Genomic DNA, 14,367 nt, shown 5'->3' on the forward strand with positions numbered 1-14,367 from the left:
GGTATGTTCTACGTATGAATCCTTTGTCAGATATGCGATTTACAAACGATTCCTCTCTGTGTGTAGCTTGTCTTTTCATCCTCCTAATAGTAGCTTTTTCAAAGCAAAAATTTTGAATTTTGACCAAGTCCAAATTACCATTTTTTTTCTTTCATGGACCATGCTTTTGGTGTTACGTCTAGAAACTTTTCACCAAGCCCTTGTTTCTGAAGATTTTCTCTTACATTTTCTTCTAAAAGTTTTGTAGTTTTACATTTTAAGTCTATGATCCATTTTGAGTTAGTTCTTATATAAAATATGAGATTTAGGTTGAGGTTTATCTTTTGCATAAGAACATCCAATTTCTCCAACAGCATCTGTTGAAAAGAATATCCTTCATCCACTGATTTTTTTTAAATAACAGCTTTACTGCAGTGTAACCACAGATACAATTCACCTAAGTAAAATATACAACGCAATGGTTTTTAGCATATTCGCAGAGTTGTACAACCATCACTATAATTCATTTTAGAACATTTTCATCATCCCCTAAAAAAACTCCATACCTGTTAAGAGTCACTCCTTTCCTCACACCCCCTCCTACTCAGCCCTGGACAGCCACGAATCTACTTTCTTTTTCTACAGATTTGCCTATTCTGGACATTTCATATAAATGGAACCAAACAATATGTGCTCTTTTCCTTCTGCTTCTTTCACTTAGCATAACGTTTTCAAGTTCATTGTGTTGTAGCAAGTTCATTTCTTTTTATTGCCTGATAATATTTCATTGCATATGTCACATTCCAAATACCACATTCCATACTGCACTTTATTTATCCATTCATCAGTTGATGGACTGGGATTGTTTCCACATTTGGGGTTGTTTCCACATTTGGGCTATTATGAATAATGTTCCTATGAACATTCATGTACAAGTTTCTATGTGGACATATGTTTTCAGTTCTCTTGGGTATAGACCTTGGTGTGAAATAGAGTCATCCATTCTTATGTTTAACTTTTGGAGGAACTGCCAAACCGTACCATTTTATATTCCCACCAGCAGTGTGTGAAGGTTCCAATCTCTCCACATCTTCATCAACACTTGTAATTTTTTTCTTATAGCCATCCTATCTTTGAATTCCTTTTGCATCTTTGTCAAAAACCAGTTGGCCATACTCATGTAGGTCTTTTCTACATTCTCAATTCTGTTTCATTGATCTATACTTCCTATCTCTCCACCTGTGTAGAGTAACTCTTCCCACTTTATTCTTTTTTTTTCAAAGTTGTATTTAGTTATTCCAGTTCCTTTATCTTTCTGTACAAATTTTAGGATAATCTTGCCTAATCTACAAAAAGTCTTCCTGAGATCTGGATAATAATTGTGTTAAATCTGTATTTCAGAATGTGGAGAACTGGGAATTTTATTATGCTGAATATTCCAATCCATGAGCATGGTATGTCTCTCCATTTATTTAGATCTTCTATGATGTCTTTCATCAGTATTTTGTAGTTTCCAGTACAAATCCCATACATGTTTTGTTAGATTTACACCCATGTATTTCATTATTTTTTTGGTGATTGTAAATGATTCTGTATTTCAGTTTCCACATGTTCATTGACAGCACATAGAGATACCGTGGATTTTTGTACATTGATCTTGTAGTTTGTGACTCTGATGAACCTGCTTAATAGTTCTAGGAGTTTTTTTTGTTGTTGTTGATTCCTTGAATTTTTCTACATAAACAACTATGTCATCTGCAAATAGGGACAGTTTTATATTTTCCTTTCTGGTCTGTATACTATTTATTTTCCTTTCTTGCCTTATTGGGGCTTCAGTCTTTCACCAATAAAAATGATATCAGCTATAGGGTTTTTGTAGGTTTTATTTATTTATTTAGGAAGATCTTTTATTTCTATATCATGTTTATTTATATGTACATCTACATTTATATAGGAAGTTTATTTATATAGGAAATTGCCCTCTATTCTTAATTTTTGAGAATTTTTATCATTGATAAAAATTTTTATTTTTATTAATTAAAAATAAAATCCATTGATAGGATCATGTGACTTTTCTTCTTTAACCTGTGAATAAGGTGGGTTACATTGGTTGATTTTCAAGTATTGAATCAGCTTCACATCCCTGGAATAAATTTCATTTGGTAATGGTGTATAATTTTTAGACTATATTGCTGACTTCTATTTGCTAATATTTTGTTAAGGAATTTCGCATCATATACATGAGGGATATTGGTGTATAGTTTCTTTGTACTCTCTTTGTTTTGGTTTGGGTATCAAGGTAATACAGCTTCTTAAAATGAGTTGGGAAGTGCTCCCTGCCTCATTTATTTTCTAGAAGAGATTGTGTAGAATTAGTGTTCCTTTTTCTTTCAGACACAAGTGTATTTTAAACTTCTGTTTGAAACTTCTCTGCTAATAGCCCATTGGCCAAAACAATTCACGTGGCTGTGCCTGATGGTGAGGGTGGGGAAGGATGACCTACCTTCTATTCATTTCACCAGAACTGAGCTCTTCACTCTGGGCTGCAAGCACCCACAGGCTAGTATGTGCTGGGTCTTTCTAGAACCCACATCTGTCTGGCTGGGCCCTCGCAGGAAGGACTTCTGAAGATGCTTCCTGTGTAATGGAGGTATGCTCGATTTAAGCACAGCGTTTAAATCAAACCCCCCAATGTACAAATGATACAAGGCTTTCCTTACAGAATAATCAGGATCAAATTTCCAGACTCTGAATTTAAAAAATAGGATTTAATCTACTCGGTGTGGTTGATTTCCATTTTCCCAACAATTTCATTTGCCAGCCTTTCCATGAGTGACTACTATGTTTGTGTCCATGAAGGACTCAGAGGAGTTTAGAAATCTGTTCCCCAAAGACCTCTCCAGCCTCAATACCTCCACACCCCATCTTCACCCTGCTCCTGCCCACACACACACCAGCTAAACTCACTTGGACCCCGGGGCCTTTGCACATGCTGCTCTCAGCCTCAAACACAGTTCTTGTTGCCCCTTTACCTGTCCACTTCCTCCTTAACCTTTGAGATTCAGCTCAGGGCGAGTGTCCTCCAGGAACTCTTTGCTGTCATCCTAAGTCTGGAGGAGGGCTCTTCTCTGGTCTGTCCAAGCACTGCGCTCAGGTGACTCAGCCCTGGAGTTGCCTCTTCACTTGTCTTTCTCCCCTGGACCATGAGCCCTGGAAGGGCTAGAACTGAGTGGCCATGTGGGTCCCCAGTACCCAGCCCAGAACGGGTTCTTGAAGGCTGATAGTTGAAGGCTTAAAAGTCTGCAGGCTTTGTGTTCCCAGCCTCTGCGTCAGATAATGATATGTCTCTGATGAGAAATCCCCTTCCTGAGGCTAGGAGGGGTGTGCTAGAGACACTTCTCTGTTCCCACCAGCCCTAGGCTCCTCCCTCAGAGCTGTGACTACTCCTTAGGGAGGAGAGAGCAGAGGAGATCCCGAGAGTCAAAGCATCCAGGGCACTTGTTCCTGGCAAGGTGTGGCCTTGAAGGTCAGGGAAGCCTTGCCTGGCGTTCAAGGCCCTGCTCAGCTGAGCCTGAGTTTCCCTTGAAGACTCCCTTCCTGCTCTACCAAAGAGACTTCCTGTAGCCCCTCACTGTTCTGTTCAGCATCCTCCCTCATCCCTTTGCTTCTGCTGTTCCTACCACCTTGAATGCCTCTCCCTATTTCTCTGTGCTTTCCCAGTTATGGCCTTCCAGGCCCTTCTTCCCGGCTCACCACAGGCCAAGTCTGCGAGTCTGCAAGTCTGCGAGTCTGCAAGTCTGCACCAAGGGTCTGCTGTCAGAGAATTATAGCCAGCCTCGAATTTTCTATGAAATATTTTGTGGGCGTGAGTTTGGACCTCCTTTAGGGTGAGCTGGGAGCTGGCCAAGCTGGACTTCGCCCAGAGCAGTGGCCAGGAAGAGGGAGCAGATCCCGATCCTGGAGTGAGATAAGCAGCTGGACCCCAGCACTCCGGCCTGGCTATTTTTAGTGGCTGGTTCCTGGCAGGTCTGGCTTGTTTTGGGCCTGGAGGAAGAACAATTGGCCATTGAGGCCGGGTGGAAGGCATGACAGTGTATGCTGGGGGCCGGGGGCAGTGCTAAGAGGCAGGGGGACAGAGGTGGCCCGCCCCCATCTTCCCCTTGTGCTGACTGGCAGGAAAAGCTTCCACAGCGAGCTCTTTGTCAGACTTCCTGCGGGGCCAGGTGCGGGGCCAGCTGGGTGATTCCAGAAGACTGTCTTCACGAGCAGCAGCACCAGCACCATTTCTTGCGGCCTTTCTGTGGGCCAGACCCCGTGCTGAGCACCTCCTGTGCTGTCTCATTTTCTCAGCCTCATGGTACAGACGGAAACTGAGGCCCTGGCTCAGAGAGGCCAGTGACCTGCTCACACACAGCAAGCAAGAGAGGCAGTTGGGATTCAAACCCAGCTCCTCTCTGTCTCCTTCCAGAGGGCGGGACCCTGCAGAGCCTTCTGCCCCCACCCTCCCCCTCTCAGATTCTCTCTTGCCTAATGGCTCTGACTCCATAAGTGACCTTGGGCACATCACTTGCCTTCCCTGGGCCTCAACCTACCCATCTGTAAAATGGAAAGGGGACTTTCTTGCAGGGCTGTTGAGGGTCAGAGGCCAGGTGGGCAGTCGACAGGTGAGCAGGGGCACTGAGCAGGGAGGGGATGTGCATTGTAAGGTCTCTCTCCTTTCTAGCATTTGCTGATTTTATAAGCCAATGAACCAAAGTTCTGTTCATCTCGGAAGGTGTTCACTCAGGAATTTCTCTCTGAACCTCTCAGGGTGTGGTGGGGACGAGGCTCTGAGGGCTGGACAGGTCCGCTCTGTCCAGTGTCTTCAAGGAATTCACAGTCTGTAAGGGGAGACGGGCCTACGCACAGATGTTGACAGCGCCATGAGGAAGATGCTTCAGAACACCTGTGAGTGCTTCCTTGGGCTGACACAACAGGCCTTGGGGCTTAACCAACAGAAATTTCTTTTCTCACAGTCCTGGAGGCCAGAAGTCCAAGATCAAGGTGTCGCAGGGCTGTTTCTCCTGAGGCCTCTCTCCTGGGATTGCAGACAGCAGCCTTCTCCGTGTCTCCACACGGTCTTCCCTCTGTGTGCGTCTGTGTCTAAACTTCCTCTTCTGATCAGTACGCTAGTCCTGTTGGATTTGGAACCCCTCACCCCCCATGACCTCATTTTAACTTAATCACCTCTTTAAAGGCCCTGTCTCCAAATCCAGTCACATTTTGAGGTACTGGGGGTGAAGATTTCAGTATATGAACCTGGGGGGACACAATTCAGCCCAGGGCAATGTCTGTTTAAAATAACGGGCAGCAGCTGCCTTTGCACGTTGGCAGAGAGTGAATCTGTCTCAGGTTGGGTCCCTCCTGGGGTCTCCAGGGAGCCAGCAGGACAAAGTTCTTCATCATAACAGGAGAGGAAGGAGGGACTCAGGGGGGAGACAGAGAAATTTCCAGATGACTCTCAGAGGTCAGACCTCCCCACAAACCCCAGCTGGTGAGAGAGTCTCTGTGGTGAGGGATGGTTGACAAATTCCTAAGGATTACGCTGCCTGACTCTGACTGTCAACCTGTTTTGCACTCTGTGCTGGAATTGCTCTCTGCTGTCTCCAGAGCGTCAGCAAACTCTGTTATCCAAATTAAGTCTCCACTGCAAGGCCTTGGGATAAGGGAGAGGTAAAGTGCCTACAGCTGGGATGGAGGGCAGCCACTGAGGCCTAGAACAAGGAGGACCAATGTGTGGACATAAACCCTACAAAAATCCACAGGAACTGGGGGGAGGACATGCCAGGCCGGTGGGTTGGGACTGGAGTTACCCAGACAGGACAGCAGTGACAGGAGGACTGGGGGCCTCCATGCAGATCTACTTAGTAAGAAGGGACCTACACTGACCTAGAGGGGTGGGCATCAAGGAAGGCTTCCTAGAGGAGGTGGAGACTAGGGTGGGTCTTTAAGTGTGAGTCAGAGATTGCCAGAGGAGGGCAAGGGCATCCCAAGCACAGAATCCTGCGGGGACATGAGCCCGGTGTCTCTGCCAATCCTGGGTCACGTCTTGCTGAGTGGGCCCCTGTGCGCCAGGCACGGACTAAGCTCTTCCCACAGGTAATGGAACCCGGTAGCCATGTGGGTGGTCATCTGGCTATAGCCGGTGTGAGGCAGGCAAGGTAAAGGGGGGCAGGAGAGAGTGTAGCGGGTGCTGGTCAGGCCGAGAGGGCCTGGAGTGCTCGGTGGCATAAAGGACTTTATGCCAATGGAGGTAGGGAGAGAGGAGGGCAGGAGAGGCTTTGAGCAGGGGAGGGTCAAGTGAGATGGCCTGGGAGGGAAATGTCTGGTGGCATTTGAGGAGTCCCCGGTGGCCAGTGTAGGGGTAGACACGGAGTGGAGAACAGGACCATGGAACTCAGAGAGAGGCAGCCAAGAGGTCACAGAGGGCCACTCCACGCCCAGTGGTTGGTGTGACCATCCGTTGGCATCTTGATGAAAGACTGGCCTATTCCAGGGAGGACTCCATGGTGGCTTTCCAAGAACTGCTGTTTCTCTTTCTTCTTCAGCTTCTCCTGGGGCAGGAGGGGAGGGACCTTTGGACCAATCAAGCGCTGCTGTAACTCGTGCTGACCAGGGCAGCCGGGGACAGGAACAGGACACTAGTGGATCAAAGTACCTCCCTGTGCCAGGCCTGTGCCAGGTGCTTCACACACCCACGCACGTGGTCCCCCAGCCATCCCAGGAGGCAGCTGTTGTTATTCCCATTTTACAGAGGAGGAAACTGATGCTCAGGGAGGAAGAAGGACTTGCCCAAGGCCTCTAGGCTGGGAAGGCCTTGAGTCTAGGTCTTCCGATTGGAAAAGCTCATCTCCCAAGAAGCTCCCCTTGGCTCCAGCTGGGCTGCCTCAGTTTCTAAGAAGTAGGGGGTGAGCCTCTAGGAGGATAGAGGGGCTACGTGGGTAAGAGGGTGCCTGGCCTGGCTCAGCTGCCAGGGATGGATGGAGAGCTGGGCTGGGGAAAGGCCCACATCCCTGCTGTGCCCAGTTCCGTCCACTGCCCACCCCTCCTTACACCAATTCTGGGCCTGTGTCTCTGCAGACATGAAAGAAGAAGCAATGCCCCACTTGGAGCTAAAACCCCACAAACCTGCAAGCCGCCCCTGTTGTCTCTGCCTGATGCCCAAAGCCAAGAGCCTGCCCTCTTGGTTCCAGGGACTTCCTCTCTCCTCGTGGCTGCCAGAGGCCTGCTTTCACCTCTGACTCCCCTCTGAGCCTGTGAACTCCTCTGAGAATATGGGGCAGTCATGCCCCCTTGATGGGTGGATATGAGAGGAAAGTGAGGCCATGTTTATAGAGAGCCCAGGTCCCTGATGCCAGCTCTGGGCACAGTCGTGGGGAACACTGTGGTCTTTGCTTGTTAGCTCTGGCCAGCCCACCATGGAAGGAGGTGGGAAGCTGGGCTTTGGGTCCCGCTCTCTGGGTAACATTTGGCCATAGGTTTCTCTGAACTCCAGCTTGTTACCTGTGTCTCTTTGGACTGGGATTTGGGGACTGGGTGTCACCAGAGGCAAAGTTTATTTCTGACATTGGGGCAGGGTGTGGTGACGAGCAAGATTGTAAAAGGGCCCCTTTCCCTTCAGCTGCCTTCTCTACGAGTTGTGCTTTTCCTCACAAATTGCCCTGGAACGATCTCAATAATGTGCTACTTTGAAGAGTGTGCCTGGAGGGAAGCAGGGACTCTGTCCCCAACACAGCCCTCCTCCAGATGTGCTGCTGGCCCCAGGACAGCATCACATACACACAGTGCACACAAAATGTTTCAGACACACACATCACACATACACAATGCCAACCACACCACAAATGTACACACTGCGATAATCACACAAACACAACACATACACACGCTCCACCACACCTGTCACACACAGAGACCACATCCACACATCACACACGTTTACACACGCACACAGCAGTAGGACTCTGGTGTCTTTAGCATCTTCTAATCGAGAAAATGTATTTCAACAAAAGCTCTATGAGTTCAGTGATGCTAGAAATGATTTGCATCTCGTTCATCTGATAGTTTCTTGGGAAGCAGCCATGCAAAGATGCATCAAACACAGGCTTTATTCTGGTCCCAGATCCTAGGGATGCAGGCAGCCCAGTGGGGATGCTGTACGCCCCAGGCTTGGGGATTCAAGCATGGGGACCCCTAGTGCGGCCACCAGTCAGTCACCCTCTTCCAATGGGATTTTTGGTCCCTCTTGGTCTACTACTGTCCCTCATCTAAATCATGGCTTCCTGCTCTGCACAGTACGGGCCCAAGTCTGTGTGCGTGTGTGTGAGCGCTGCTGTGGGAGTGTGTGTTTGTGTCTGTGTGTGTGTTGGGGGAGGGAGGCAGGCAGAGTGCTGGGCAGCCTATCTATGAGCTCATAAACCGCAGTCCTGAAGGATCCTCCTGCAGAGAAACTTCCCCGCCAGCTCCACCCAGAAGGCAGAGCAGATGGAAAATTGGAGCGAGCCCTCATCTTGGGTCAGGCAAGAAAATATTCTTTTTTCCCCTTCTCTCTAAAAATATGCTCGGGCCTTTTTTGAGCCTTGATGCAATAAAACCCAGCTGTGGCTCAGAGCGGCCCCCGCAGCCTTTGCCCAGGGAGAAGGAAAACAAAAACAGCCATGGGAGCCGAGGTCAATGCCTGTGTCCAGGCGCCTGGCCCAGCCTCCGGCCACCTCTGACCTGGAATTGGGTCCCAAACAGGCACTGAACAGTCCCTGTCCGTTCGTCCTGATGTGGACTCAGGGCACCAGGCATCACTTAGCCCTTCTATTTGCCTGGTGCTGAGGGTGGGACTGACCAGAGGTGGGTGTGACTTGGATTCTGCTCCTGGGTATCTCCCCGTCTCCTGGAGGAGACAGATGGGCACTCGAGGTACCCAGAACCAACCTGAGGGAGTCCTCTGGTAGCCCAGAGGAGGGAGAGGCCACGTCCAGTTTGGGGAGAAGGAAGGCTTCCCAGGGCAGGTGACATTTGGATGGCCTTAAAGGAAGGAAGCCGGGAAGGGTGTTCTAGGAGAGGGGACCAGAATCCATGAAGGCTTGGAGATGGGTGGTGGTTACTGTGTGGTGACCAGAATGTAAGGCAAAAGTTGAGGGACACAGGGAGATCAGCTCGGGGAGGTAAACTGGGAGCCTAGATGCTGGGTGTGGTGTTGGGTGATAGGGAGCCATGGAAGGTGCTTGAGCAGAGGAGGGACTTGTCTAGAGGGGGTCTGCTTGGAGGATATTTGTAGGGGAAGTCTGGTTGCCTAATGGGAGCTGAGGTTTTGTTGGGGGGGGTCCCTTAAAGAGGGGGCTGTATCTTCTAGCTGGACTTCCTGGTACCCTGACCCATCCCCAGGGCACAGACCCCTCTGGAGGAGAGTGTGGAGAGGCGCTAGGGATTTGGAGCCAGATCTGGCTTCTAGTTCTGACTCTGATGTGGACTCATGTGTCCTTGAATAGATCCACGTCCTTCTTTGGCCTCTAGTTTCCCACCTGCACAAAGGGGCCGCGAAGTCTTTTCCTTGCCCTGGAATATCAGTGCTGGGCATGCTTATGATGGTCTGTTCTTCAGATGGGGAAGATGGGGGAAAAGATTGCCCACTGTCACCCAGCACGCCAGCTGGATGGGGACCCAGGCACCCAGGCTCTCAGGTTCCAGGCTCTGGAAGAGGGCTTCCTGATATGGATTTGTGGTTTGGGGGGCCCACTGGTGCTGCCTTCTGGCCACAGCTCTGTCCCCAGAAAACTGCCTCCCATATCAGCCTTGCCACAGGTAAGAGGTCTGGGCTAAGGTTGAGGTTCAGGGGACTTTCTTCCCCTCCTGGGAAAAGAGCTTCAAATAGTCCCAAACAGGGACCCTCATGTCGTCCTGTCTCATGTCCTTCATCAGCAACCATGTGAGGATGGGTCTGTCACCCTTTTGCAGAAGACAAAACTGAGGCTGCAGAGGCAGATGACTTTCCCCAAGACGTGCAGCAGATACAGAGCAGAATTGGGATCTGAGCCCTTGTCTGTCGGCCGCAGGCTGCTCTGTCATGGGACTCCCTCCTTCCTGCCCCCCGGCTCCCCTAGACAGACTCAAACTCTTGTTCACCAGATCTCAGGGCCCCAGCTGGGCACACAGTGAGTGCTCAGGAAATGCTTGTGCGATGGATGGATGGGTGGGTGGGTGGATAGATGAAAGGATGGAAGGATGGCCTGGGGAGAAAATACAGGCCAGGCCAGCACCTCCTCATCCAAAGTCCTTTCCTGGCCAGGAGAGATGCCCCCTTTTCGGCAACCCCAATGCTATGCCCCTTCAACATCCCCCAGTTCCCATGCAGCAACCAAGGAAGTCCTGCTCCCTCATCCCCCACCATGCCCAACCCAGCAAGGTGGGTGGACCCCAGGGTAGACACTGGGTGGCGGTCAGTAGTTATCTCCAGGCTGCTGGGACTGCCAAGGGTAGCTGAGGACCCCTGAAAAATAAGAAGGGGCCCCACAGTGGCGGATCAGCTAAAAGTCTGTTGGTTGCAGCCATGCTGCTTCCTGGACCAGCTGGATGCCCCCCACCCCATGTTTTCCGGAGCCTCTGAGAGGTGCCAGCTGCCTAGCGGCTCCTGGCAGCCCCTGGAGGCAGATGCCCTCTGGCATCGCGGCAAGTCTGCCATCCTCCTGGCCCTGGGCGCCTCACAGTCTTTCCCCCGAAGCCCCCCAGCCAGCACGGAATCCCCACCTTCCTCTGTCTTAGTTCGGACCCCTCCTACCTGCCAAGACTTGAGTTTGACCCGATACCACCCCTGTTACCTCCTCTGTAGCTTCTCGGAGACCCATGGCAAACTGGAGGCCCGGAGAAATAATAAGAATAAAGCCAATGATATTTTCAGTACAATTTCTCGAGCACTAAGTCCCAGGAGCAGTGCTAAATGCTTTGCCTTCACTATTCCTTTTAATTCTCATAATAAGCCTAAGAAGTAGCTAATTATGCAGACTCCTGCCAAGAAACACAAGGCCCAATCCAAGGATTGATTCGGTGGGTCTCAGACTCGTGTGCACGTTGGAATCACCAGGGAGGCACCAAGACTCTGGTGCCCGTGGACTATCCACAGGGGGTGCGATTTAATTGGTCTGGGGTGTTGGCCTGAGCTTTGGAATTTTTAAAAGATCCCAGAAGATTCTAATGTGCAGACCAGTATGGGAACCACCAGTTTTTTTTAAAAAGAGAGTTTAATAAAGGCATGTTTTTCCCCAAACAACTTTATTGAGGTAGAGTTAACACATGGAAGCCTACATATTTAAAATACATACTTTGATACATTTTTTTTCCCGTCTTAACCATTGCTAAGTGTACATTTGGTAATGCTAAGTATATTCACATTGTTGTGCAATGGATCTCCAGAACTTTTTCATCTTGCAAAACTGAAATTCTGTGCCCATTAAGCAACTTCTCCCTGTTCCCGCCCCACCTTCCCCTGGCAGCCTTCGTTCTATTTTCTGTCTCTGTGACTTTACCTGCTCTCGGGACCCCATGTAAGTAGAATCATACAGGATTGTTCTTTTTGTGACTGGCTTATTTCACTTAGCATTATGTCCTCCAGGTCCATCCACGTGTGTCAGAGTTTCCTTCCTTTAAGACTGAATAATATTCCACTGTGTGTATTACACCACATTTTGCTTATCCATCGATTAATGGATGCTTGGGTTACTTCCATGTTTTGGCCATCGTGAATAATGCTGCTATGAATATGAGTGTACATACACCTCTATGAGATCTTGCTCTCAGTTCCTTTGGATATATATCCAGAAGGGGTAATCCTGGAGCATACAGGAATTCTATTTTTAATTTTTTGAGGAACCACCATGCTGTTTTCCATAGCGGCTGTCCTGTTTACATTCCCATTAACAGTGCACGAAGGTTCCAATTTCTTCACATCCTCACCAGCACTTCTCTTTTCTCTCTTTTTTTTTTTGATAGTGGCCATCCAAACTCCAGACTAGGAAAGTAATCGGGTGGGTGGGTGAGACACACGCCCAGCCCTCCGGAAGAGAGTCTGTTTTCAAGCACTTGAGGGGTACCGGTGGCCTCTGAGTGGCTCAGTTGGACAGGGTGGCTGCTTTCCTCTCCTTCCATCCCCCACCCCTGGGCTCCCTGTCCCTGGGGGCGGGGGCCTCACTTGTGCACCTGCAGCCCAGAAGTGCTCCGAGACTTGACCTGGGAGAGTCCAGGGTCTTGGACGCTCCCAAAGGGAAGGGCTCCTGGCAATACTGGGGTCCGGCCTCCCACGGCATAGATGGGAGGACAGACGTCCTGAGAAGGGGACTAACTTGTCCAGGGTTGTCCTGAGATGCAAGAAGGTGCCGGATACCAGCACTGCCGATGGTTGGCACGCTCTGAGCCCTCCCTTCCCACCCCGTCCCTGGAGCTCTGCTTGGCAACCACCCGCTACTTGCATTTTTGCAAAGTGATGTCATCTGCAGATAGTGGTTTTTCCGTTCCTGGTGGAGCAGGAGTTCCAGATATTGTGCTTTGGGGGAGGAGCTCAGGAGAGCTGATTGTCCACCCCTCAGGCATGAGGGCTGGGTAGACCCCCACCCCACAATCCTCCCACAGCCACGTCTAAGTTGTAGAAGCCAGGCCTGTGGTCTCAGACCTCCTGGTCTCCTGAGCCCTGAGTGATCAAAACCGTGAGGACCCCAGAGAGGAGGCCCTTTACCTCTTCCTTGTACAGATGACAGTATGAGGCCCAGAGAGGGCTGGGCCTTGCCCATGCTCACACAGCATTTAGAGGCAAACCTGGACTCACAACCAGGCATCTAATATCCCAGGCCACTTGCCCGTAGTTCAGGACCTCCCAGCCTTAGCACTATCAACATTTGGGGCAAGCAGGGTACAGTCCTGTGCATTGTAGGATGTTTTGAAGCATTTTTGGCCTCTACCCACTAGATGCCCCAAGCTCTGACAACCAAAAACATGTCCAGCTGTTGCCAAATGTCCCTTCCCACCTCCAGGAGAGAGCAAATCTGCCTCCCTTTGAGAATCACTGTCAGAATTGTGGAACCTGACAGCAATCACATTTTACACCACCCTCCATTTTTAGATGGTTTTTGGGGGGGGGGGGTTAGTAGTAATAGGAAAGGCTAGGGAAAATTCCTTTTGTCCCCAGGAAGAAAGTAACCCTTCATCTCCCAAGCCCTTTAGCCACCGCTGTGGGCTGGAGAGGGTAATTGAATCTGAAGCCCAAAAGGCGCTTTGTCTGCGGACCCGACTCCATGTCAGACACCTTCAGGATGTTAAGGCCGCGCTGGAGGGGCCGGCAAGGGGCTGGCAAGGGTCCAGGACCTCCTCCTGGCTAGGAACACTGCTTCCTCTGATCACTTTTCTTGGAGCAAAACTGCTGATTTATTTTCTTGGGGAAATAAAAATAAATGCTGGCTTTTGTAATCCCATCCCGATCCCATCTGGAAAAATCAGGCTCACGGAGCTTGGCTCCCCAAGCTCTGAGGGCTGGTCTGGCAGAGCCTGGAGTCACGATGGGCGCTCGAACATCGGAACAGGCACAGCTGACATTTCCGTTCCCGTTACAAGTTTCCTTGGAATGTTAGCAGCCCCGGGAGGCTGTCCGTGGGCAGGCAGAATTTGGTGGAAAGAAGCCCCGGACAGGCCAGAGGCCAGCTGAGCTTCTGACTTGCTGTATGACTTCGAGTCTTCACTCTTTTCTTCCCTGGGCCTTGATTTCCCCATCTGTGAAGTGGGACGAGCAGTGTTTCCCAACATTGGACCACGTGGATCAGAATCACTCAGGGAATACGTAAAATGCACGTTCCTGATCCCCGCCCCAGGTGCCCTAAAATTTTATGAGCTTCCAATCTATTTCGATGTGTTTACCTTGAATTTTCCCTCCAGGTCTTAAGTTTGAAACACTACAGTACTACAGGGTCTCCTTTTCTCCCTTCTAACCAAGTGTGGGTGTCTCGCTTAAAGTAAGAGGGTAAAATTATGTGGTGGGTCAGGACTGGGCAACACGCCTGAAAATTATCTGCTTTCAAGCTCTTGGCAAGGTCCCTGAGGTCCTCAATCCAATTGAAGTCACTGTTAAAGCACTTTATTCCTACAATGATGAAACTCTAGCTGCTAGCTGCAGAGCTTGGTTTCAAAATTGTGCCATTTATTATTTTTGTTGGATTGACTTGTAAACCCTTGTGTAGTCATACATCATTTATAAATGCATTATTCCACAAGAATGCGTTTTCCAGATGAGGTTTATTTCTTCTGTGAAAAACTAAAAAAAAAAAAAGTCTTTCTTTTTTTTTATATTAAATGGAAGTCTCTCACAACGTGTTACCTATT

This window comes from Camelus dromedarius, chromosome 10 (assembly GCF_036321535.1).
Source record: "Camelus dromedarius isolate mCamDro1 chromosome 10, mCamDro1.pat, whole genome shotgun sequence".
In the NCBI taxonomy this organism is placed as follows: Eukaryota; Metazoa; Chordata; class Mammalia; order Artiodactyla; family Camelidae; genus Camelus; species Camelus dromedarius.